Source organism: Apteryx mantelli, unplaced genomic scaffold (genome assembly GCF_036417845.1).
Source record: "Apteryx mantelli isolate bAptMan1 unplaced genomic scaffold, bAptMan1.hap1 HAP1_SCAFFOLD_93, whole genome shotgun sequence".
NCBI lineage: Eukaryota > Metazoa > Chordata > Aves > Apterygiformes > Apterygidae > Apteryx > Apteryx mantelli.
Window position 1 is genome coordinate 275,915 of NW_027118815.1, and position 27,096 is coordinate 303,010.

The window sequence follows — 27,096 nt, forward strand, 5'->3', positions numbered from 1 at the left end:
CACCCCCGCTAACGCCCCTCGCTCTCCCCCGCCTGAACGTTACAGGACTGCCCTTCTCCCCGGCCGGCACCACCACGCGCCCCGCCCCGCGGCCGCCTCTCTCCCCTTACCCGGCCCCAACGCCGTCCTGCTCGGCTCGCTCCCCTCGGCCTCGGCCTCGGCCTCCCCCACCTGCGCCCCCCGCCCCTCGGCAGCCCTGCGCGGCCAGCGGCGGCCGCTGACTGGATGCCGAACGCCCGCGATTGTCCGCCGAGCGCCCACTGATTGGACGCCGAGCGGCCCCTCGCCCGCGCGCCCAACGGCCGCTGCCCGCGCGCCCAACGGCCCCTCGCCCGCGCGCCGCGGTCGGCGCCCTCAGGGCAGCGGCAGCGGGGGCGGATAGCGGCTCCGTTAGCGAGCGCGGCTCAGAGGCGGGCCCGGCGCCCCCCGCCACGGGGCTGGCCCTGGCGGGCGGGGAAGGAGGAAGCAGTGTTCCCCTCAGCGGCGGCGCCTACAAGCCCGAGCGGCCGGGCTGTGCCCACCGCTACCGCGTCCCGCGGCTCTCCCAGCCCCTTCCCAGTGCCGTAGCATCACCCCGCTGACGTGCCTGACTCGCACCGAAAAATGGACGAGCCCCCTGGATTGGCTGCGCTCGCCCGCCCGCTCCTCCCTCCGCCGCGGCTGCTCCCGCCTCTCGCGGCTGCCTCCCCCGCCGCTCTCCTTCGCTGCTGCTTCTTCCTCTTCGTCCTCTGCTAGGTGCCTCTCGCTCGCCTTTCTCTCTTCTTTTCTCCTTCCTCTGCTCTCCCTTAGCTGCCTCCCTTTCCTCCTCCTCCCTCTCGAAACCAGCCTCCATGAGACACCCGAGGGTTGTTCCGGGTCCTCCCTCGACCCGGCTCCCCTCTACACTCGGCAGAGAGGAAGTGAAAGAGTCAAAAATAGTTCTTTCTGTGCTCCTCGGGCTCTGGCTGCTGCGCTGCTGCCTTTTGTGGAGCTGGGTGCTCATCATCACAGTGCTGTTTGCTGAACTGATTCAACAAGCAGCATTAACTTGATAAACAAGTTTTGCAAGTGCCATTGCAGCATTAGTCAGCCAAGAAATTGCAGTGGTCTGCTTCCTTCCGGCACACCATGGAAGGGCAAACTTCAGAGGGGCCTCAGCTTAGTCCCTGCCTGCACGCATGGTAAGTATATGCAGTCAGTTATATGTGGAAATTGTGGTCATGCAATATGTACAGTAGAGACACCGCTTATATGCATGCATAAGTGATTTACACACATACCTGCAAAACTGAGTCTTTGCAAACAGAGGCCAGGTTTGGTTCTTAGAGTCGACTGGTTTATGGTTTTGTGAAGTAATTATACTGCAAATATGCAGTTCTGTTTCTATCTGAAGGACAAAAGCAGATGGAGATGTAGGTAGAATAGTGGATAAAAGAGATATTGTCAAGGTAGTTAGAACTGTAAGTGAATACACCCTGACAACTGTCTCACTTTATAGATTTTGCTTCAGAGAGTCTGCCCATTGCCTGGGTGCAACTAGTCATTTCATGTTCGGTAGGGTACTGTATAATGCGTGTTGTACTGGGAACAGTTTGTATTACTGTTTCATTACAGCCTGTGCGTGACAATTATTATAGTGCAACAGTGAATCTAGAGTGCTCAGTTTATCAGAAGCGCATGCATTTTATTTTGGGAGCTTGCATTATTACAAGTGGGGAAATCAGACAGACTTCTTTACATAGATTTAATGAAAAAATAGACCATGTTTCAAAGACTATAGCTATTGTATGTTTCCGGTTATTGTTATACTATCAGTTGTCAAGGATATTCTGAGGACTGTCTACACTAACTACACTGATACTACACTGATATATCTTCTGGAACAGTTTCTATTCCAGAGACATTTATATTATACGGACTCTTGAATTTCAGCACTGACTATGATTTTTATTGCGTGTAGGCAAGTAATCCAATTTCTTGCCAAAATGTCACAATTGTCAAATGGTGATAATAATGCCTATGTTGCAAGGATGATATGAGAAGTGAAATTCGTGTCTGAAGGAAAAGAACGTTTATGAGCAGCAAAACTCATTTTTTCCTACAGATATATATTCTACATTCTCCTACCTCAATATTCGCAGTTCCCTGATTCTCCCCACACAGCCCCAACTCCCACCTTATCCACACTTCTCCCCACACAACCCCAACTCCTGCCTGATTCCTTTTTGTACCTCTAAGCGTTATCAGCATCGGAGGCCTCAAAGCCTAAGGAATGTCCCAACAATCCCCTGCCTCCAAGCTTCCTTCCTGTCTGCAGGGGCTTTCTAAATTTTAAGTTTTCTTACCAGACCCCTCTCAAAAGTGAAGAGGTCTAGTAGCTCAGCAGTGTAGGGGATAACAACACCTCATACTTCTGTGTGTTTTGAGAAACTACTGGCTACTCCAAACCAGCATTCCAGCTCAGGCTAGTTCAAAAATACAAATGCACCCATGGGCTTGTCACTAGCCCATCAAAACAGATCATTGTTGTGCTCATGTTCTGGCCTTTTCCTCACTTGCTCACACATTTAGATCTCTTGCATATACCCAGTTATGAGGAACAGGGTTGGTAGAGCCTGAGTGCATAGGACTCATTTCCTTGTGAAAGCAATCTAAGGAAATTGCTGCATCTGAGGTAAGACTGCCTGACAATGTATTGCTCTTCTGGTTACAGGTCACTTTCACCTCACAGAAGAGGAGTTCAGGAGATGAGAATTCCCAGAAGCAGACCTCAGAGGCTGCAAAAGGTGAGAGACAAGATGACACACAGACGCAAGATACAAGTCTGTCTGCCATGGCTTTTAGCAGCAGTAGCTGTTCTACTGTATGGGGTTAAGGAAGTGGAAAGAGATGGATCTGTTCCAGGTTGTCCAGAGCAGCAGATGATCCAGCTGGTAGACCCCACGAGGGAAAATAATCTGTGCTTGTCTTTATGAGCAGTATTGTTATGTTTTAGAAATAGGGAAAGAAAAGAACTGCCGAACTATTGGTGTTAGTGCTATTTCTTGCGGGGGGGGATCTTGTTACTATTGTTAAATATAGAAACTTTGCAATAAAGGTTGCAATAAATCTTTGGAGAAAGAATATATATTTAATATATAAAAGTAAAAATGTTATTTATATAATATTCAAAATCATAAAGTAAAGAAAGGAAACAAATTACAATCACAGCACATAAGAAGCAGCTGAAACACATTCAAATGTTCAAGACCGATCCACTTAATTATTGATCACTCAATTTGTTATTGTCATTTAGATGAGAATAGCTTAGATCTTAATCTTACCAGTGGATTAATGAGGAATCCATTAGAACAGGAAAGTGAAACTACAAGAGACTGCTATAGCCTCTTTCAAAATTTAATAAGTGAAAATTTAACAGCAGTGGCAAAATAGCCTATGTTTCTTAACAGGTATAAAGAGGATTTTATAATAATAATGAATTTAGTTCTATCAGCCAAACTTTGAGTTTGCTAAGGGCTTGTCTTACACTGTATCCATAAGGATACATAAGAGGCTTCCTAAAACCAAGAGTCTTTTCTAGACATAGATGATTTCAGCAAGTGTGTTGCCAGAAGGATTTATCACTGTATGGATTATTTCTACCTGAATACACAGAAACACCAGTTGGGTTTCAGTTAAAGTGTGTAGTCAGCAAGTTGATGGTCTCCCAAAATAAATATTAACATTTAAAAATATAATGTAGTAAGTTCACTAGTTAACTGAACATGGCCTCCTTTGAAAGCACACAAACATTGTCAAGTTTCAGAATCTTAGAGTATGATAGCTCTATTCTGCTTCCTCAGCTTCAAAAGAGCTTTGAATCTCTCTACCATTGATATGCATGATGCTTTGTTAACAAACCAGAGGATTTTGTTCTGTGGATGAATGCACATTCTTATGTAACAAGGCATAAAAACTAAAAAAATAGTTATTAATAATAGAATAATAGGCAAGACAAGGAACTAATTCTTTTAGATATTGGTGTACTAATTCAGGGAGAATAAGAGACATTGGAAGTCTTAAAATAAGATCAAAATGATGACTTCATTAGCATGAATAGTTCCATATAATTAATGTATAATTTAACCGAAAACTAGAATATTAATATGAGGATATTAATATATCCTTATTCAAATAAGGATAGGAAAAGGGAGGATGTTTTGTTTTGCTTTGTATAGCAAGAAAACATACATTGTTTTGGGGTGCAGAATATGTCGTAAATTAGACTTGCGACAATATACATGATAATAATGAAAGGAGAGAAGCACATCACAGCAAGGTGAGCTTACAGTCAGACCATGAAACCCAAGATAACAAGGTGGATGGTTATTTTAAGATCAACTAGCTGAAATGAAAAACTTAGTAGTAATAAGGCATTTTAACTACTTGGACATCTATTGGGAAAAGAGCATGGACTAGCCACAAGAATACGGCGAATTGGTCAATTTGTTTGGTTTTGTTACAGAGAATGCAGAAAACAACTAGAAATAAGGCTCTTAGTTCAGTTCTAACCAGTGAGGAAGAACCGGCTGAGAATGTGAAAGTGGGCAGTGTTTTGTGTGAGAGCATTTGCAAATGAGAGAGTTTGTTGTCCATGGAAAAGGAAGGAAAGATGACAGCTAAAAAAAAAACAGTTAGACTTCAGGAAAGCTTCAAAAAACTTAGGGAATTAATGGCTAAGATCTCATAGGAAGGAAGTCTTAGGAAATAAGGAGCTAAGAAGAGGGACAGTTCCTCAGAAAAATAATTCTAAGGGCACATTTATCCCAATTTTGAGTAGAATAGGGATAATAGTAAGGTTAGCTTGACCATGACATGAGCTCACTATTGACATTAAGCATGAGAAGAAAATATAAATCAAGATGGGTCAGACTACTAAGTATAAAGACTAAAAGACTAAAAAGATGTCATGAGAGGATTAAACTGTCAGGAGACATCAAAGATAACAAGAATTATTCTGTATTAGTAGTAAGAGAAAGACAGAGGAGAGGATTAATACCCTACTCAATAGAGAAGAAAATCTGTCAACAAATGATAAAGAAAGCTAAGTAATTGTTGCCTTTGTTTTATCAGACTTCATAAAAAGATCACCTGCAAGCAGATAGTTAGGACAGGTGATGCCAAAATCTTAGCCCAGAATGGGGAAAGAACAGATTAGGAGCACTCAGACCATTTGAAAACATCTGATTTATCTGAGTCTGATCAATATGATCCAAGGATAATTAAAGAATTGACTGAATTAATATCAGAACCATAAACAATTATATCTAATAGCTCTAGTAGGATGAATGAGATGCTGAAAAACAGAAGAAGCAGCTGTAAATTGCTCTTATTAAAGAGGGAGGCAGGAGCTGAGAAATACAGATTGGTCAATTTAATTAACTTCAATCCCCAGAAAAATTCTGGAACAATTAATCATAGAAACTATTATTAGCACCTAGGTGATAACCAGGGAACGAGAGCAATCAGCGTGGACATGTCATAAATCGTGCCAGATAACTTGATTTTTTTCCTCCAATAAAGAAGAGAATTTAGGGAAAGGACAGAAGCAGATGACCTGTTGTCATGTGAGTGTCAAAAAACTAATTAAACTGACATTTTCATTAAAACATTAAAGAAATATGGTCTAGATAAATCTATTATAAGGGCTATACAGAACTGGCTGGATAGCCAGCAGTAGTTCACCCTCAGAAAGGAAGACTATATTGCTGGATTCCTAGAGTTTGTGTTTAGTCTGGTTCTGGTTGGTATTTTTTATTAACAATGTAGATGATGGAATCGAGAATATGGTTATTAATCTTGTAGGTGACACAAAGCTGAGGGTAACAGAATTAAATTTTAAAATAGTCTTTACAATTTTGAAAAATGCTGTTTAAGAAAATAACAAGGAACATATTCAATAAGAACAAGTTGCATCCTAGTTCAGCACTTCATACTCATATAAGTCAGCTGGTATAAACCATCACTGCCTTTCCTCTTCCCCTTGCTACTCATTTTCTCTCACACCACCTTATGCTAGCATAAGCTTTTCTGGGGCTATGTGGTTGTCTGTATGAGAAAACTGATTCACACTACAATTATCATCTCGGAGTTAACTGTAATCTGGAGCACTTACCTGATCTATTTGATCCTACTTTGGGTTACGGCGATGGATGAGGTGACCTTGCTAGATGTCTTAACAGCCCTGTTTTTCTGTGATTATCCCCTCATTAAAAAGAAGGGGTATATTTGATATAAAATTGACATACCAATATGATTTTTTTTTTTTTGGCAACAGCACAATATTGTTGATTCTTGTTCAGATTGTGATCCACTGTAAATTCAAGAGATCTGTGTTCTCTGATCTTGATCTACTGGGTGGCTTAGTCACAGTTCCTTGATTTGCTCTGTTTCAGTTTCTTCAGCTTCTTTGAGAAGCACTTTGAAATCTGTGAAAAAGAATTGTTGACAGAACACTAAGCCATTGCTCTTTCCTGTTTGTTAACCATTTCTTCTCTTCCTTTCACTAAGTAATTTACGTTCTTTCTAAGATCCTTTGTAAACATATATATCGCATATGTCAATAGAAATGGTTGTCTAAAAGCAATAAATTCCTGTGACTAGGATGTTTGCACAAGAGCCTGAGGCTTGTTCTTGTATCTAACATGAGATTTATTTTTCTTTCTGTGAATTCTTAAAATATCAAAGTAGTGAAATCTAATGTTAATCCATCAAGAAATGCCAGGGCCCTGTGTGCACCAGTAGGCCTTAACTACCCTGAGCAGCTTTGTCTGGGACCTCTACCAGGGAGCTCTATTTAAGCTCTGGCCTGTGCCCCCAGTCCTCACCTACGTTGTGGGCAGCCCTGAACCCGTGCTCAGCCCTGTCCCGCAGTTGTTGACTGGACTTCCCTGACTGACCATGGACCTGACTTGTCACCTCTCATTTCTCTGATGATCACTGGACTGTCAACAGAACCTGTCACTGTCGCCAGCCCTGTTCTGCTTGCCTGCCTCGGTGCTGTGGGACTGCACCCCTGTTGGCAAGGTCACTGCCCCTCTCTGTGCATGGTCACCCTTGGCTCCTGGATTGCTTCCCGTCGTAGAGCAGCCCCACTCTTGCTGACAATAAAAAGATTAAAAGTCAATTTATGTGAAATTGCTTCCACTCCAAAATAAAGCTGTATGTTCTTTTCTATTCCTAATACATCACTTGCAAATTCCCACTAACTTTCCTAAGTACAGAGGTAAAGGCAAAGCCTGAAGTCTTGCACATGGTAGATAACAGTCAATAACCATCAGAAGTTGAACTTCAAAGCAGAAGAACTGAAAGGCTAAAGGATATTTTCCTTAATTCTTATTCAGTAGAGCATTTAAGCACAGACTTATTTTCAGTCTGTCCTTAAATTCTCTGAATTTAAGTACATAAGTTAAGAGCTTTCCTCTGTCAACATCTAGCTATGTTTCTATACTTTAGAAATTTGATTCTATACATCAGTATGTAGTTACACCTATAGGTTTACTAGAAACTGTGCATCCTTCTTGTCATGTAAAAAAAAATTTTTTTTTTTAAACCCAACAAAATAAAATAATATTTTAAGCCTTGAAATGGTGAGGAGTAATGTTCCTTGGGAATAATTATACTTACAGTTATAGGTGAATACATCAGCAAAGTTACATTAACAGTGAATCTATAATTTACCATGAAAGTTTTTTGCACAATGTAATAAAATTCTGATGTTTAGTTGTTTATTAGATTCTTTGAGCTGATGGGAAACTAGATTATTTGAAGTGTCAGGATGAATGTTTAATCCTTTATATATAATCCATGATGTCTCATACAAAATGGAAAAACAGATGACCACAGCTTTAGGAAAAAATCCATTAAATTGTGTGTACTAATGTTAAGACTTTTAAAAACAATAATCTGAGAGGGACTGCCATTTTCGTAATGGTTGGAGCTGGCCCCAACTGACAGGGCTCTGAGCACATTCCTCCCTTCCAGTTTTGTTGGCTGAGTTGAGGAGTTTAGCTAGCTGCTCCTTCACTGCTAAGAGCTGTTGTGAAGAAAGCTAGATGCAGGGGCCTGCACCGTCTTTCTTTTGTGAGCTGCTGTTTAAGCTGAAGCTTTATCACTGGCCCTCGGCTGTGCTACATCCTAGCTGTGCAGCAGCTATGTCTGTGCCCAGTCTCTTACCTCCTTGGTTCTGGCCCTGATCCGAACTCACTGGCTTGGCTTCCTGGCTTGACCTCAGACCCGTCTCGTCTGTGACTTGCTGGGTGATCGCTGGGCTACGACTGACCCTGGTCACTGTCTCCAGAGCTGATCCTGACCTGAACTTGCTGGCTCAGCACCGAACTCCTTAGAGATGAGGTCACTGCTGCCTACCTTGTTAGCACGCTCAGGTCCTGGCTCTCCATCCCTTGCAGAGCAGCCAGGCCTTGCTGTCCACTGATACCAATCCATTATATTGGAGCTGATGCATCTCTTCAAAGCCTCGTAAAAAAGGTGGTATTTATTCCTATTTGACGAAAGAGACATGAAGTGCAATGCAATTGTGTCTTATAGTTCTAAGTTCATATAAGAAGCCTGTGGCAATCAGGAGTTCTAACTGAACCAAAAAACCTTCCCACTTCATTATATCAGTAACTCTGTTTCATTTTCTCCAGTCTTCCTTTGCCTGTTCTTCTCCCACCTTTAATAAGCATTTCTTGGTCAGCCGTGAGTGTTACAGTCTTGCAACATTGACCATGCACTGGAGACAAAGGTTTGTTTTGTTCCCTCAGCTTGGAACTTAGCATTTTTGTAGTTTCATGTGCTTGATCTGAATAGTGAGGAGTTTTGAATTCCTACTGGTACAAACATAGATACTCAGAAAGAAAGGGGAATTGCTTAACTGAGATAGGAAGGAAAGAGTGCAGCTGGATTGAAAGAAAAAGCAGTAATGGGGACAAGTTTTGCAAAAAGTTGTGATCAGATGCCTATTAAAGTACTGCTGTTTATTTACAGGGATTTTTATTAAAAGAACATAAACATTATGTGCAGGATCTTTGATGGTCTGATGATCTTTGGAGGTGCATATGGAGTCAGGGTTAGACTCGGCAGCAAATTTATCATTCATATATGCTTAAAATGGAAGCTGGGTTGAGACTCCCCTTTAGCTTGTCATTTCTTGTCTGAAGGATGGTATTTGGCACAGTATTGCCGTCTGGAGTATGCTTTGAGCAGTCAGAATGAGACTTGGAATAGCCACAGTGCCAGTAGTTAACAGACTTGGGGCATGAATGTATTCAAGTCATGCCCGCAGAAAGCAACAACTTTTCTACTGCTTAGGCCTGTAAGCCAGAAGGCTTGTTTCTGTAAAAAATAGAAGCTGGAGTGTCTTTGGCTTTCTAGTGACATCCTAATTCTTTCCACTTTGCACCTGGCCTTCCTGCTGTGCTCCTTGGAACCCGGGAATTAAATCAAATGTACTTTCCTTTCAAAAATTAGGAAAATTGATTCTATAACCTAGATAATTCTGCAGAAATGTACCTACATTTCTCTCTCTCTCTCTCTCTCATTTTCCATGTTTTTTCTGTTGTTAGGATGGCTTTGGTACCCCAAGCTGAGTTCTACTAAGTGCTGAAATTTTCATCTAGTCTTAAGAAAATTCTTCCCTTATTTTCCATCTCTTAAAAAGTAACCAAAACCTTGATCACTGGCAAAAGCAGTGGGCCTACAAACAGTGCTGTGCTGACCATGGTAAATGCTGTTTGTTTACTCGTTTTCTTTTATTCAGTATGAACAAGGGAAATAGATTGATCAGTTTTGATTTCCATTTTTAAACACTTCTGTTGTACTTCAGTGTAAGGGACATGGGCAAGGGACTATTGAATCTAGTCTTCAAAACTGTTTAATTTGGGAAAAAACGTCTAACCAAGATTATTTCCTTCAGTGCTAGTTTTGATAAATGTATTTCTCTTCACAAAACAGTTTGAGCATAAGATGCTAATTCAGAAATGGTTTTTTTTTCTCTTCCAGTTCTTTCGTATATAACTGTTATAAATGGTCGCATACAGAATAACTGTTGATGGTTCTCTCTCACGTTTTGGCCAAAAAAAAAAAAAAAAAAAAAGCATTTACCCTCCAGGGGCACCAGAACAAGACGCCTCCCAACAAATCAGTAAACAAGTCTTTCCTCTTGCATGCTGATATCAACAAGTGAAATAATTAAGAGCCAGTAGTTATATTGTCATTAGTCCCCTGGGTTAATATTTAACCCCCTCAAAAATGGACATGCTTATAGATATTACAATTTTTCGTGTTGAATTATCTACAGTATCTGATATGACTGCATCGCCTCACCTGTTTCTTCTTCCTGAAGAGATTGTCTACAGCAGACACCCATTACATGGTCACCCATGCTGGTCTGCCCCCCAGTCCTGACCCATGAGCTCTCAGCTGGTCCCTCACCTGTCCCCACGGAGAGCTCCATGCATTCCAGCTGCTCATTCAAGTATTTCTCTTCACACTTGAAACAGATTGCATTTTAAGCAAGAGCCTAAATTTTGTCAAATTTAACTTGATGGCTTCAAGGAAGTGCTTCAGCTGCTGCCTTGTACATCATACCCATTCAACTTCATCTGCAACATCTAAGTTGATTGTAGAGAGGGGCACACTATTCCTGTGCTCATCCTGCACCACAGGTGTCTGCCTCCTGACAATATAGAGAAAGAAGACTGAAATCAATATTCAGAGATATTACATCCCCGCTGTTGAAGGGACCATGTCTGTACTTACCAACAGTTTGTGCCATTAGGGACAAATTCAAAAGACTCTTTTGCTCTTCCCACGAGTCTGAACAATAGTGTACTAAGCTGTCACAGCAGAAAAGTCTGGCAGGTGACCGTTCCACAAGTCAGCTGGTGACCACTGTTCAAACAGCCTACATAAGACTTTCTCCAGGAAAGCAATGGTTCTTCCATATCAAAACCATGATGCTACAGAGCCTCCCACAGAGTTCAGTGTCCTGACCGACAGTAAGGGTGGGACTCAGTTCTAAGAGACACTCACAGACACCAAGCAGCAGTGGGATGAAGGGGGTGGTCATGGCCACGTATTTTTCATTCCATCGACGCACCCTCCAGTAGCCCATCTCCTGCTTGGGGTCCTCTGCATGGCAGCTGGCAGACACATAACAGACACCCAGGGCCCAGTGGGTTTTGTCTCCTACTTCAGCCTCCCAGCAGTGGCAGCCTGATGAATAGGCAGATGATCCCAGCACACAGGGGTAAGTGGTGAAACGCCGAGAGCTGTGTGGCAGCTCCTGGGGGATGTCAGTGAAATAAACACTCTTGAGATTCTCCGAGAGCACCACACTGGCATGAGCTGTCTGAGGGTCCGGAGACGCATCTCCTTTGGCAGAGCAGAGACTATGAGAAAGCAGGGAAAACCAAGGGGGAGGGAGCAATGGATTCACACACCTCACCCCAGAAGAATCAGCTAGAGAAGAGCAATTACACAGCCATTTGCCCATTGACCACAAGGCAGCTGGGCATCTGTCAACCCTCCACGCCCCATCTCCTCACCATACCACACGCTTGAATTGCCTTCTCTGAGTCCCTACCCCAAACTGTCTTAGCTCTATGCTATGCCACCTTTCTCCTGAAGTTGCTTACCTTCCTCTGATAGTCTGCACTATCATCTGTTTCATCTCTCAAGCGCCCCACTCTAGACCCCTTATTCAGGCAGGCACCAACAATACTGGGACCAGGGGTCACTTCTGCACTTTGGCAGAGTGACAGGGGTGCTGTTGAGCACATGCACTGATATAATGGGCTTTCTCCACAAAGGGGCCCACAAATGAGCCCTCAAGCCCGTTCATTGGGTTCACCAACAAGATAACCATTTAAATGAGAAGAGTCAAGTCTAGTCACTTCAGCATTTTAAACCAGGCCTAGACATACAGGTGAATTCAGAATGCCAAACAGAAGACACTTTTCAGAGCCAAGGACTGGACTCAAGTCCCAGACCTAGGTCTCTATATAGCTTGACTGCCAGTGTACTTCTTCAGCATCTTCTTAAGCTGAAATAACGGCCTAGGGAAACAGGCCATTGCCTTCTTCAGCTCAAGAGGGACAGAAGGTAGCTCCAGGTTCTTAAGTGTTTCATGCCTAAGGAAAGAAGTGACCTCATCTAGCAATCAAATCAATCACAGTGTCTAGAAGATGCCATTCCCTAGTACAAAACACAGCAGCTGTTTCTAGGAATTATTGCTATGCTAAGGTTGAAATGCTGGAAGCTTACCAAAAGTCTATATTCCCACTTAGAAACCATGACAGGAAAAAATTAAGGGGAAGAAGCTGACAGTTCATATATGTTGGGATTTGGCCCAGAGTCAGTATAACTATCCTGGTCTGAGAAAAGGCAAAGGATGGAACTGACCACCAATATATCAGGTTTTATCTTCCAGGGGGATCATTCTATTACAGTGCAATGCAGCCAGTCTCCTAGCACTGCACTGAAACACTGGCATGGCATTAATCCCAGAGGAAAGGAGCACTCCTACCAAGCAATTGCATCTTCAACTACTAACGGCTCCTTCCCTATCCCCTCCCTCCCCTCCCCCCAAATAGGAAGAGGAATAGGGTACATCACCTCTGCAGGACACTCTGCATGTCCTAGAAAAGAAGAGGGAAGACAGTAAGTCAGATCCCACCAAAACCCCCCCCATCAGCATAAATATTGTAGGGTGTGTCTGCATGCCCAGCAATCCTTTTGCCTGTTAGTGCTGGGCTTTATCTAACCCAGGTGTTATTAATTCTGCTAATTATTTGGGGGAAATGGAAAGAAAGGCAGCACTTGTAAGGTCTGGCTCATGACATCTGGATGAGTCACACCCCATTTTTATCCTTTGAGTATAAAGTCTTGCTTTCCAAAGGTGGAGACCTACCATGACTAAGTTTAAAGCTCAGCCTTTTCCTCACCTCACCAAGAAAGATCAAAGTCATGTTGCTATCAGCTAGACCACATGGAAGAGATTAAACAGGGAGATCCAGGGCTCCTGGTTGCAGAGGGCCATACAGATTAATAGTGACCTCTAAAAATGCAAGGCAGAGCTTCACCCCTGCCCCAGAGAAAGGGACTGCCACAAGAGCTTCTTTGAAAGGCTGTGATCCACACATTGGTGGCAGGAAAAGCCCCAGCATACAAACCTTGAGCACCCCTGCTCTGGACTCCAGGCATCTTTCCATGTCCACCATGAGGGTGTTGAGAGAGCAGCACTGCTCCGAGAGGTGTGCTGTGGTGGTCTTCAGCCCCCCCAGCATCTCAATCTCTTCTGCTCTCAGGCAATGCAACTGCTGGTCCTCCTCTTGCTCTGGGAAGGAGTGCAGCTCCTCAGAGTCACAGGTAATGCGCTTATGACAGTTCCACACTAACTCCTGTGGGACAGAGAAGTCACCAGGAGATTAGAGAGCATCTCCCAGCTGGGGACTGACCTGAGGCAACACCCCCAGGGAAGGGAAGAGCCCCTCTTGTCAACTCTTCTGAGCTCACCACACCACTCCAGTTCACTCCAGCTGGGTGGGCCTAAAGAGAAGGCCCCTACCCCACTCCTCCCAGCTCTGCCCCTTCTTCCACTTACTCTCAGCTCCTTGGGCTTTTTCTCCTCCATGGATAAATGTTCCTTCAAATCCTCTGCTTTTCTGCCCAGATGCTCCATGCAAGCTTGTAGCTTATCCTGGAGAGGGAAGGGCAAGAGATTCTACTCAGGCAAAATGGTCCAAGGCATCAGATGCTGAACCAGCACTGAGAAGGCTTGGATCATACCACTTGAGAATCATATACCAATTGATCTGACATGTCACTTCACGCACTTTGCTTTCATGGGGTGTCAATTATAAATTCCAGTAATCCTCTGGCTATTCACACTGAACATCTGCATCAGGTACTACACAGAGTGTTTCTGGGTTAAAGTTCTGAATACCTGTGTGTACAGCAGCAATACAGGTTACAATAGTCCTCTGCCTTCAAAATTTAGCTTCTGAACAGCAGCTAGAAGTGCAGACAAGGAGTCAAAGCAAGATAGTTCTACACTGTATAGATTAATTTTTTCTAGGGAGTCAATCACCAGAGCAACTTTCCAGGAAACCTACTGTATCTCTGAATCAAAATGGAACTTCTGACTCCACCCTCAGATATGGGACAGCAGGAATTACTCAGTTCAACATCACAAATTTTGCTCTAACACTCCCTCCTGCCTCTGAAAACGACTAATCGAATCCTAAGTTGTGATTCCGAGAAAAAAAAAAAAAGAAGAATGGGGGAGGGCCCTGAAAAATGCCTCCAACATTTTGGATGCAACTTGTGCAGACACCTTTGCTGGGATTCTGTCCAAGATTAAGACATCTAAATTTAGATGAATTAGATGCCTAAATTCCACTAGATGTCAGTATAGTCACAGGAGTATTCTAGAAAGCTAATTAGCTGACCATGCACCTACTGTCGGGTGAAGTGAATAAGTACACTTGTCAGACTGTTGGTTCTAGCCACCAACACAGCCACCTCAATTGGTTGAGGTTGCCTCAGAGGGTGAACCACACATCCCACTCAGCTGCTGGAATGTTTCTTCAGCTTCAAGATGGAGAGCCCGTGAGCAGTAACATCAGTTTCTGATGTCGGAATCATTACTGCAGTTTTGGGTGGTCTCACCTCAAGCTGGCCATGAGGTATAGGTACATTTCTACATACAGCTGCCTTAGTTCCTGTTCCTCCTTGCTCTATCCATTAGACTCCAGTTTCTTTACTGGATCATAGAAACGAAACCCTGAGCCCCCAGCACGTACCCTCCTCCTTCTGTAGCAGGGACTGTCTTTCTCCTCCCTGTTTGCAGAGAAGAGCGGAATCTGCTAATAAGTTCTGCTTCGCTGCTTAGAGCGGGTAGGAGCCAGTAGTCATTGGGCCTACACTCAGCTCTTATGCCTAGATTAAACTCCTTCGCAGAACTGGGGAGGTCCTACATCCTCTTTCATAATCTACTCATGTTCTGATCCCTAGACTCCACTTTCAAACTGTGGTGCTTGAATACAAATTTCTCTAGAGCTTCTCTGGTCACCAGCACCCTTTTGAAATATTTAGCGTCAAAGTCAAACTAGAGATGCAACACTTGTTCCCAGACTGTTCTGCTGCATTCCTGTGACTTAACAAGTATTGGTGGGTCTGAACTGCCCTACTTCCTTACTTACGATGAGATGGTTAGAAGTTTAAAGACTGGAGTGGAATGCCAGGTATCTCAAACCTTGTGAAGGAAATGCTTTCTAGCAGTACCTCCGGGAGATACCATTTGCTTACCTTGTGGTTTTTGAGGGCTTCATCCAGGGGCCCTCCTGTACGAGCGAGATGGCCGTGGGAGACTGCACACACCACACACATGGCTTCCTGGTCCTCCTTGCGGAAGAGACTGATGACCTCATGGTGCCGGCAGCAGAGCTTCTTGTTCTGCATCTTTTCCTTGACAAAAGGCAACTGCCGGGCTGTCTCCACTATGCTGGCCAGCTGCCGGTTGGGGTACATGACTTGCTGAGCACAAACATGCTGACACATTGGGCAGCTGAAGTCCTTGACCACTGGCTCCCAGTAGTGGATGATGCAGGCTCTACACAAGCTGTGGCCACCAGGAATCATGACAGGGTCCTGCAGGTAGTCAAGACAGATGGAGCAAGTGGTGTCTATGTTAAGGACCTCCAAATGACTGAGGCAAGCCATTGGTGGTAGTGCTATGAGATGGGCACAGACTTCGGGAGACAGTTCCTATATCCTGATATAGGAATAGTCACCTGGAGAAAAAAAAAAGAAAAAGAAAAAAAAGAAAACCACACCACAGAGCAAATAGATCACATACATGCATTATTCACCATGTGGACTCAAGGAAGCCTAAGAATCAGGCCTCATAGATATTCTCTCCTAGCTTGAGTGAGGAGAGAAGACTAGAGAAAAGACATGGGTTATGTAACCCAGACACCTGGTTCAGCTTCACTGTCCTGTTCCTCACTGACCAAGGCAAGCAGTAATTTAAGTAACAAGCATTTATTGAATTCCCCAATACCTTGCAGGAGAAGGAGTTCTTTCCCCATATCAGACATGGGGGGGGTTGAAGGCAGGCTGGAAATAGCATGCATGTTAGCAAGCACAGTAGTACTGAATATTTCTGCTCTGTCACCTATGTACAGACTTTTTCCCTTGAACTCAGTACATGGTAACTAGACACACAGAGAAACAGAAATGAGAGGTCCCACTTTCATACATAGCCCATTGAAGCCAGTCTGGAAGAGGACTTATTAAAAGATAGCCCAGGCCTCACGGCATAGACTAAATAGACTAGCTTCCCCCTCTCACTGTTTACACATGGTGCTTACAAGATGAAAAATTCCAATGCAAACAAGTTTTTTAACAAAGAAAACATTTTGCATCCAGAGGGTGACAAAACGCTGGGACAGAAGCCTAGAGGGACTGTGAAACCTTCATACTTGGAGACAGGGAAAAACCAGCTGGATAAGACCCTTAATGTCAGAGGTACCCGAACTTGCTCAAGGGTGAGAGCGCTGGGCTGAGTGCAGCCGAGCTGCAGGATGAGGTCTGCAGTCACCTGGTGAGTGAGCTCTGCGCTGGGGCCCATGTCCCTGCGGCCGGATGTCCCATGGCTCCTGCGCCGCAGGGCCGCCCGGCCGTGGGTGGGCGGAGGGGCGTTTGCAGCCGGAGATGAGCTCCCACGTCCCTGCTTTGCCCTAGGCCCGAGACTGCCCTGTACTGCTGGAGAGGCTCTTCAGCACGACCCAGAGCTGCTGCACGGGGAGCTACCAGGCATCACAGGCAGCAGCCGTCATTGTCCTGGGTGAGAGGCAACACCGAGCTCTCGCATTCCTCCTGGCTGCGTCCCCCGGGTCGGGGTCGGGGTCAGGGTCCAGGGCCGGGGTTGGGGTTTAGGGCTAGGGCCATGTCCTGATGGCTGCGTTTTCCTGTGTGCCAGGCGTCCTCCAGGACACCGCGCCAACCAAGTGGCTCCAGCAGCGGGACCTGGCATTCCTGTTGGGAGGTAGGTGATGGCAGCCGGGCTCCCGCCTCGAGGGACAGGGAGGCATCCGGAGGCCCCGTGGGTGCCGGGCCAGGGACGCTGGCGCTGAAAGCCAGTGGGGCGTGGGGAGAGGGGACTTGCATGGCCCCCAGGCTCCTGGCCAGGGAAGCCACCCCCAGCTGGGCACCGCAGGGCACCCAGGGCCATGGGGGAAACGGCTGCCAAGCACCCACGGTGCCTCCCTGCGTTGTCTTTGCAGCTCAGCAGAGGCGGCAGTGTGCCGAGGCTTCCTGTGCGTGGCGGGCGGCAGCCCCAGTGCCCTGCGCTGGGGGACCCCAGCACCCCGAGGCAGGAGGGCAATAAAGCTCCGTCCACAGAGGGAAGGTGCCGGCTGTGTCTGGGCTCTCTGGAGGTCTTGCGCTGACCCCGGCCCTGCCGCGCCCAGAACATGGCCCTGGTGCCCCCCCCCGCCATGCCCTGCCCTGCCCTGCCCAGGGACACAGCCTGGGGGTAGTAGGGACACAGGGGAGCAGAGAGACCAGGGGTGAGTGGGGGGCACTGGGGATGATGGGGGCACCGGGAGGTGCCTGAGGACGCTGGGGGGCACTGGGGTGGGACAGGGGATGAGAGGGGCCCTGGGGATTCCATGGGGAGTGGAGGGACCGGGGGGCTAGGGGGGGCCAAGGGGCCCCAGGAGTCCCTGGGAGGCACCTGGGGGTGAGTGCAGACCCGGGGGTGGAGCTGCTCTCCAGGGGTGGCGCCAGGAGCATGGGGTGGAGCTGGGAATGGGGCCAGGGCAGGGCGAGCCCCAGGGGTGAGTGTGGGCTGCCGCGGGTGGGGAGCTCAATTTGGCCCCTCATGGCAGCTGTCCGCCCCTCCCTCCATCCCTCCATAGTGACCTGGGCGCTGGGGGCTGGGAGGGCAGCGGCGGTGGCCTCGGGTGAAGAGCGGCAGGGCTCGGCTGTGGGGCCACGCCAGGCTGGGGGCACCGGGGCTGGGGCTATGAGCACAGCCAGGGCGCAGGGCTGCCTGGCTGCAGCGGGCCAGGCCAGGCTCGGCCAGGGAATAAAGCCCGAAGGGCTGCAGCCCAGCACCCCCTGCTTCCCCAGCGCCACCCAGGCTGCCTCGCACCCAGGGCCGGGCCCTCCCCACAGGGCCACCCCAGCCGAGTTCACAAGCACGGCCCAGAGCCGCCCAGGGCCAGCCCGGGATGGGGCTGCTCCCGTGAGCCCCGCACACAGGCCAGTGGCAGGGGCAAGCAGGAGGTTGCGTCCCAAAAACAGGGATTTGGGGGACCACGTGCCAGGGCAGGCAGGAAGGGAAGTTGTGAGGTTTTGGGGCCCAAAACGGAGACTTGGGGATGCATTTTTGAGCTCAGAAACAGGAGCCTAGCCATCTGTTTTTCTGGTTGAGAACAGAGACTAAGTTCCCCGTTTTTGAGTCAAAGATGGGGACTAAAATCCTGCGTTTCTGGGGCCACAAACACAGGCTAGTTCGAGCACTTCGAGGACCAGAAATGGAGCCTTAGTTGGCTGCCTTTGTGTCTGAAAACAGGCCAAGAAGTCCTGCATTTTGGGGGCCAGAAAGAGGGCCTTTATTTGGCTGCCTTTGTGGTTGCAAACAGCAACCGAGGCCTGTGTTTTTGGGGCCTGAAGTGGAGGCTTAGCTGGCTGTTTTTACTACTCAAAATAGAGACTAAGTCCTCTGTTTTCGGGTCCAGAAACAGAGACTGAGACGTGTTTTGGGGACTTGAAAACGGTGGCGAGGTTGACTGTTTTGGGGACAAAAAACAGAGGCTACATCCTACATTTTGGGGGCTGTTTCTGTGGCTGAAAATGGAGGTTAAGTCCTGCGGTTTGGGGTGGCTTATTGCGCGGTTGGAGTAGCGCGGGGATGGGGGGGGTCCTGGGTCAGATCGGGACCGTGTCAGGTGGGGGGACCCCAGGGGCAGCACTGCGGGGGGTCGCGGGGGGGGGGGGGGGCAGGGGCAGTGTCGGAGCTGCCCCGGGGCTGGTCGCAGCGGTGTCGGGGAAACCCCGGGCCGGTGTCGGGGATCGCGGGGCCGCGCTCCGGGCTCTGCAGCCGCTTCCGGGTCCGGGCGGGGGGGGGCGGGACGGAGCGGAACGGAATCGCCACAGGGTCAAACCTCACTGAGCGCTGCGGCACGCAGGGAATTCTCGTCTTCCGGCACCGGGCTTCCGGGCGGCCATTTTGGCCTGCAGAGCATCCCGGGAGGCGCAGTGTTCCGGCACCGAGCCTCCGGGCGGCCATTTTTAATACGCAGGGCGTTCTGGGAGATGTAGTCTTCCCGTTATGGGCTTCTAGAGGACCATGTTGCGCCTCTCGAAGTGGCGGCAGGTTACTTCTCTGCAGGCGGGTTCTCACTAGCTGGCAGCCTTGTTCTCCGTGGCAGGCCAGGAGCTGTAGTTCCTGTGCCTTCTCAGCCCTGCAGCAGTGGCCCGGTGTGTCTGTCCTTTACTGGACATGCGCCGTTCACACCAGAGTCCCTGTAGGTCACTGGAGACAGTGGAATTTCCCTGTTTTTCCCTGGTACAGGGTTAGGGTTAGGGTTTAGGGTTGCGGCCATTTAGGGTTAGCGTTAGGGTTAGGTTAGAGGGTTAGGGTTAGGGTTTGGGTTAGGCCCATTTGTTGGCCCTCTAGACCCCTTAGCACCCTCCTAGTGCACTCTGGACTACTCTTTCAGTCTTCCTTCAGCCCCAGAGCTGCATCTCAGCCCTCTAAACTCCTTAGGACCCCTCTTGTTCCCCCAGAACCCCTCCGGAGACCTTGCTTGTGCCCCAGAGCTGTCTTTTGGCCCTCCACACCCTGCAGAATCTCTCTTGTCCCCTCAGACCACCTCTGCAGGTCTTCCTTGCTCCCCAGTTTTTACTTTTTTGGCCCCCTAGTTCCCTTAGGACCTCCCTAGGGTGTTCTGGGCTACTTTTCGGGCCTTCCTTGTTTCCCAGAGCTGTTCCTTGGCCCTCTAGACCCCTTTAGGAGCCTGGCAGTCCCCTCAGAATCCCTCCGGAGGCCGCCTTCATGCCCTGGAGCCCTCTGTTAGCCGTTTAGCACCTTTAGCAGCCCTCTCTTCTGCTTTGGCCCCTCCTTTAGCCTGTTAATTTCCCCCTGCAGGCCTCTGTTGGCCCTCTACACCCCTTAGCATCCCTCTAGTGCACTCTGGACTATTCTTTCAGCCTTCCTTTGTGCCCCACAGCCGTCCTTTGGCCCTCCAGCCCCTTTAGCTGGGGCGGCCCTGACAGTGGGACGTGAAAAAGACACCTTTGACTACATCCAGCTGAAGAAATGTAAGCCGAAGGATCAGAGGAAATAACTGCTTGCCTAGGTTTGTTACCTAGCAACACATTGTCAAAGTTTTTTATGAACAACCATACTTGATCAGGTGCCTATTCATTCCATGAATATTAGCGCAAAAATGCGTACGTTACCGATCCTCTAAAGCAAGTCCATGGCACTGGGGTGGCATGTGTAGTGAAGACTAAATCCCATAATAACACATTTTGATGTTGTTCTCTTACATGAAAGCACTTAGAGCAGATTAAAACATTTATCGTACTCTTTTGTTTGTTGAATGGGCCACGATACTAAGAGAGACCTGCAGTGAAGGAGACATAGTAGCCAGTTTCCTTACAGAAGGTGTCTTGTCCTGTACTTTAGGGCTTGCTGTACATCTTGAGAGATAGTAGTGAATGACAGGTCTCCTTTTAACCCCTGGGGAGCAGAAAGTCGTGACTTGAGGGCAAATTGTTTCTTGCAGCTGGGTTAGAAGGAGCTGGCTACCAATCAAAAGTAATGACAATTCTGTGGAGTCCCTGGAAGTTTTGAAAAGACCGTATTTACCTTTTAGAGAAGGCTATGCACTTTCATTACTAATACCTGTGGTAATCAAGCCAGGTAAGTGGTACACAGGTGATCAAGCCATTAGTCTTTTGCAGAACGGCACCCGGGGGGGGGGCGCATGCGCACTGTGCCCCGCCGTGCTTACTGCTGCCCTCGCGTGTCGAAAAAGTAGTACTGCACCCGCAACACGCGCACTGCTTCCTGCCGTGCTCGCAGCTGCTGTCGCGTTCAGAAAATATCAGTCTCTCTGTGGACAGTGTCGGGGGAGTCCCGGGCCGGTGTTGGGGATCGCGAGGCGGCGCTCCGGGCTCTGCGGCGGCATCCGGGTCCCGAGGGCGGGTGTGCGGCGGGAAGAGGGGCAAGACGGAACGCAGTCGCCACAGGCTCAAACACTGCAGCATCCCGCCCCCCCGGGCATGCTGGGAGCAGTAGTCTTCCGTCACTGGGCTTCCGGGCGGCCATGTTAGTCTGCACAGCATGCGGGGGGGGGTATAGTTTTCCAGCAGTGGTTTTCCCAGTGGCCATTTTAGTCTGCAGGGCATGCCGGGAGATGTAGTCTTCCCATAGGGGGCTTCTGGGAGACCATGTTGTGCCTTCCGAGGTGGCGGGAGGTTCAGTTCTCTGTCAGCGGGGTTCCCACCAGCCGGCCGCGTTGTGCTCTGTGGCAGGCCTGGAGCTGTACTTCCAGGTGCCTGTGCCTTTTCCGCCCTGCAGCAGTGGCCCGCTGTGTCTGTTCCTTACCACACGTGTCGCTCGGGTGTTGAAAAAGCACTACTGCACCGTAGCGCGTGCGCCCTGCCTCCCGTCGTTCTCACTGCTGCCCCCGGGTGTCAAAAGCTCCGTACTGCACACGCAAGGCGAGCGCACGCGCACTGGCTTCCCGTGCTCACTGCTGCCCTCGGGTGTCGACGCGCCCGTGCTGCAGCCACCACTGCCCTCCCCCCGCGTACAAAGAACACCGCAGCCAGCCGGCGCGCAGACGCAGTGCCCGTCGCCGTGTTCGCCGCTACTCTCCAGTGCTTCGGTAACAGGTAAGCGAATGGGCCGTGCTCGTCGCCCCTTCCTGGTGCTCACAGGCTGGTGGCGCAGAACACTGTTCCTTATCGGTGCTTCCTGGTGTCGCGGGGATGGGCGGTGCCATCTCGGAGCTGCTCTGCGGTGCCCTTTCACCGGGGCAGCACCAGAGCCTGCTTGCTGATGCCCGCCACAGGCACGGGCACGGGCAGCCTTGGGGCGCTCGTTGCTTGGTGGGAGCCCCACGGGGCCGCAGCGGGCTGCGGTTCACACGCCCGAGCCGGCTGGCTGTGGCACCATGCGGCAAGCACGCGAGGGCGCCATTGCAGGTCTCACCTCCCTCCCGCTCCCCCTGCTCCCCCCTGCCCCTCCCGCTCGGTCCGCAGCCAGTGCACGCGCGGTGCTCAAGCACCGGCCCCCGCTGCAGCCGCGCTGCGTTGGCGGCCTGCGCATGCGCGGCAGCGGGGAGCAGCATGGCGGCAAGCGGGGCTGGCATTTTCGCTCGGTGGCAGCGGTGGGTGAGGGCCAAGGCCACCCGGAGTCGAGGATCTGGGGGTGCCGGTGAGGCGAGCGCAGGCCTTTGGGTGGCTGCGGGCGTCAGGTTGCATCCTGGCCGCTGGTGCCATCGGTGCGTGGAGGTGGCAGTGCAGGGCAAGGGGTGGCGGGGACTGGGCCTGGCGCCGCACCGCGCAAGGAGTGCAGGGCAGGGTCTGCATGGGGCAGGGTCTGCCGGAGCGCGGTCGGACTTTTCCTGCCTCGTGTGTCGCCTTTAGGGCCCCAGTTCCTCCCCAGCGCGGGCCGGGGCGTGCGCTCGCCCCTGCGGATGCGGCCCGGAGGAGCGGGGAGGCAGGCGGGCCCCAGAGCAGGGTTGTGGTGCGGTGTCCGCAGGAGGACGGCTCCTGTTATGGCAGGCACGCCCGAGAGTGCTGGTAAGTCCCGAGGAGGTTTAAAACTTCTGGACCCAGCAGGTTGAAGGTCACTTCAATCGTACATGAGGTACGATTAGTGCAGCCCCAGGTTATTTCCTTGAGAGTTGTGGCTAGGCAAGCAAGAAGATGGATAGAAGAATGACACTCTCAGCCACCTGGAGCCTCCCCCACCCCCAGGCACAGACTGTGGTCACCAGCCAACGTGGGCACCAACTGACTGAAAGCCCTGCTGAGCCTCGCTGAGCCCTGCTCCCTCCTGTACGGCTGCCCCAAAGCCATGGGCTTCCCCAGTGCAGTATGTGGTGACAGGTCCTCCGTTGCCTCTGACGGCTCCCCGGGCACTCATGTGCTGCGCAGGGGTCTGGATGTCTCCAGCAGTGGCCCAGCAGCCTGATGCCTCCTCTTGTCTGGCACGTAGGGTCCTTCACAGCTCTTCTGGGATATGGGGCCCTTGGGGAGTTCCCTGCTGCCTCTTCTGGCGTTCTCTGCAAGCTCGTAGATCCCTCCTCCTCCTCCTCCCCTCTCATGGGGCAGGAGACCAGTGGCTCCTCCTGCAAAGCTGACAGCCACATGCGGCACCCCTACGCGCTCACTGCGCATCTGGGATGGCCCCCCCCACCCTGAGGGCCCTGCAGATTCCCACCCTTCCTGCAACCAGCCCCCCCAAAGCCATTAAACCACCCACAAGTCCTGCCCCAACAGCCCCACAGACCTCTAAATGCCTCCAAACCCTGCCGCAACATGGTCACTGACTCCAGACTTTCCCCTAAACTCTGTCCCAAAGCCCTAAACAATCCTAAAACCACTCCCAGAGCCAGTCCCCACAGCAGTGAGGTGTTCTAATAAATATGGGAGGTGATCTGTGTCTCCCCCTTGACTTGGTCCCACTTGAGAGAAAAGGGAATTTACAGCACTTCTTGGTGAAGAATCTTGACGGGTGGGTGCACAGCTGACAAACAGATTTTTCTCTCTTTTCTTCTGAGCCACCTCTTAGTAGCCTCTGTGCGTGCAAGAGGACTCTGTAAAGGTGGCTGACCTGGGATAATCATGCTGTGCACAATGCTTAAGGAGACCATTGACATAAAATTACAGGCTAAGGAATAACCTAAAAAAAAAAAAGTCTTGGGAAAAGCCTAAGAGAGCACTGATGGGCTATGGGAAGCCCCAGTGATGCTGCAGAAAACAGCATGGGTTTTAGGCACCTCCTCAGAGCAGGAGAAATGTCTTACTCCAGCCCATAGGGCAATGGGTGCTCTTAATTACCACCTTTAATTACCGAAAGTGTTGTGAAAGCAGAAGGGACTAGAGATGATGCATAGCAGGTTATGGACTATATGCAAAGTTTCAACAAACAACAGTCCCCTCTTCAAACAGAAACAGTTTAGTCTTAGGTAATAGATGAATGTGGCTTTGAGTAATGTGAAGAGAAGCAATTATGTCAATCACCCAGAAAGCCTTGGAGAAGTGGTCCAAGGATCTGATACCCTCACAGCCTCATCAGTCTTCTCGGTTTGTTTGGCAGGGTAGCCCACCGAAGAGGGGCATCTTGAAGAGAAGCAGCTAGACCTAGTGATCCAGTTGTTCATTTTGGTCATCACCTGTGAGGTCAGCATCTGAGCGTAAGAGGAATCTAGTAGCTGTATCAAAAAAGTAATGGGTTTGAAGCAGAGAGAGGCAAATCAAGTGCTGTTGTTCTTCCGTGTAGCTAAAGACTGAGAGACTTGTCGGTTAAGCGTGTGTATACAAGGGTTTGAGAAAGGATACTGAACAGTAACAATAATACTGAAGCAGAATAAAAATCAGGTTTCATGGAAGATGGTGTAGGTAAGTATTAGGTGATGTGCCTCCCTGTCTATTAACCTAGCCCTAATTGCTGTGTGTCGTGTTTCCAAACTGTTTACCCTGCAATGTATGATGCAAGGTGCTGTATTAAGACCTTTCCTTTAAGGAAAAGAAAAAAAAAAAAAGAACACGGTAAAGAGAAAAAGAACATGCACAAATCTAAGTAGTGTTTCACTGCAAGTAAAATGCAAGTTTATCTCTTTCTAACGGAGGTGGAACCAATGATAGGAAATGCTGACAAAGAGAAAAGCTGGACAAGCAGTTTTTTTGTGATTAATACTGAAGGGATGGGATGAAACAAGGAAGCAAAAATGCAGTTTAGCGGACCCTTGATATCACCAGAAACTGCTACAGAAGGAGGTGTTCTGGCATGGGTAACTAAGGTAACTCTTGATAATGACTGTTAGTTATTTCGGCCTCCCAGAGGCAGCACTGAGGACCAAGTAACCCATTCCGTTTTGTTATCATACGTGCATATATAGAAAGGGAAAGATATAATATTTAATTTTTAGATTAATTGCCATGGCTGAAGTTGAAGAGATTAGAAAAATGTAAGCAAGCTGAAGTAATGAAATCAAATGGAAGCAACTGAGAGCTGGAACCAACTCCATCGCCCAAAAAGGGAAAGCCCATTCCTCCTGGCGAGGAAGGATCGCCACTAATAGCGGTCGAAATAATAGATCACCAGCATACAATGGAAGGTCTGTACGCATTACAAAAAGTATGCTACGTACATATATTTCTGTGCGTGTGACTTTATGCATCTATGATGCATCATACTTTAAGAGCTACAAGACAGCAAACTATTACCTTAGGGGAATGGTGGTCAAGTGGCCAGAGTTACTGAAGAGACAGAGAGACAGAAGTGTCCAAATTGTAAAGTTAAGAGAGCGCTTTCAGGAAGGCTCAGTTAGCGCAGCCCCAGGTTAATTACCTGGCAATGGTACTTGGGGAAACGGGAAGACAGTAGATGGAAGAAAGGTTAAAGCCTTGTGGAGTTAAGGCTCCTTCTTGTCAGTTCCAACTTAGAGCAGTTTTACGAGGATTTAATTTCCTCCTGTAGTGTTAACATAGCTTTGCTGGTATCAGCAGACTGTGGTGGAAATTACTGGAAAGGAGTCAGGAACGGAACAAGGAACGTGAGGCTGCTTTCACTGAACTGGAAGAAGTGGCTGTAAAATCTGCTGCCCTCAAATTCCCAGGACAAGGCAAGCCTTTTTCAGTAATGCTTTCCACATCTGCTGAGTCCATGGGAGCAGCACCGTTAGAAAACAGCGGTAAGGGAAAGTGGGTGCCAGTAGCATCATCCTTACATCCCCTTTGGGGCCAGAACAAAAATTCTCCGGCTGTGAGAAAGACTGTTTAGCAGCAGTCTGGGCTGTAACTGTCTTTGAGACTTTCACCTTTGAGAGGACAGAGGCAATCCGATCTGCTCAGTTCCCTCTGAAGTAGCTAATGTCAGGGAAGCGAATAGACAGCAGAGCATCATCTATCCAAGTGGCACAGCAGGCACTAATCTTAACGAGCGGGGCGTGGTGGGGTGAGGGGGTTTACTGTGCAAGTGTTACAAGAAGTGGATCTTCTTGTGTGTGTCTGAATTGACAGAGCACAGTTGTGCCAAAAATGTGAACACAGGAGGCTTCTGAAAGATTAATCTCTAGCGGCTACTTAGTCTAACTTCCCTTTCACAGCAAGCCCGACTGTCGTCATAGCTTCCAAAACAGAGATTGGAGGAAGCGGTATTTGTGGCTTGTGTATTCTCGTTTACCTTGCTTGTGTGTGTATTAGATCCGCTTTTGTGCTTATAAACAGCTTTGGATTCTTATGATTCTCTGCAGAGCTTTGAATGTTTTTTTTTTTGTTTTTTTGCTTTGCTTTATACTTTTGTAGGGCGATGGATTTTACTATGCCTCCATCAACAAGCACTGGCTGACAAAGTTGTTATGTCCCAGCAGAGACTCTTAGGCAAGACGGAGGAGTTCAGCTACGCAGCCTGCCAGAAGAATGTCGCCTGGGAGGGGTTGCTAGCCTTGAGCTATAGGCGCTGGTGCATATGGCTCGTTCTGTCAGACATGAAGAGGTTTTCTTTGGCTGCAGAAATTTTAGCTCGGCTTTATACCCTATAGTGGTAATATTTTTGTATTTATAAATTGTGTTAATTCTAGGTGTTCAGAACATCGGGGAACGACTGTATGCCGCCATGAAGAACTACAGGCTACCGCCCTCAGCCCTTTGTAAGTTATTACGTGTCAAGAGCAGCCAGGAGACTCCAAATGCCGATGGAAAGGTTCTCTGCCTGGTCCTGACGAGGAGCCTTTGGCCATAGGAGGGTCGGCCGCATCCTTACCGGACTTGTGAGTAATAAGCCACAATTCACGGACCAGCAAAGGAGGAGGGGAATAG

At 48.7% G+C, this 27,096-nt stretch overlaps 1 long non-coding RNA gene across 1 annotated transcript; it reads left to right on the forward strand.

The window, feature by feature from the left end:
• Window positions 1-975: 975 nt before the first annotated feature.
• On the forward strand, window positions 976-26,880 carry LOC136996828 (uncharacterized). Its single transcript, XR_010887767.1, has 3 exons — window positions 976-1,160; window positions 2,693-2,765; window positions 26,859-26,880. It is a non-coding gene; the product is annotated as an uncharacterized lncRNA (long non-coding RNA).
• Window positions 26,881-27,096: the final 216 nt, after the last annotated feature.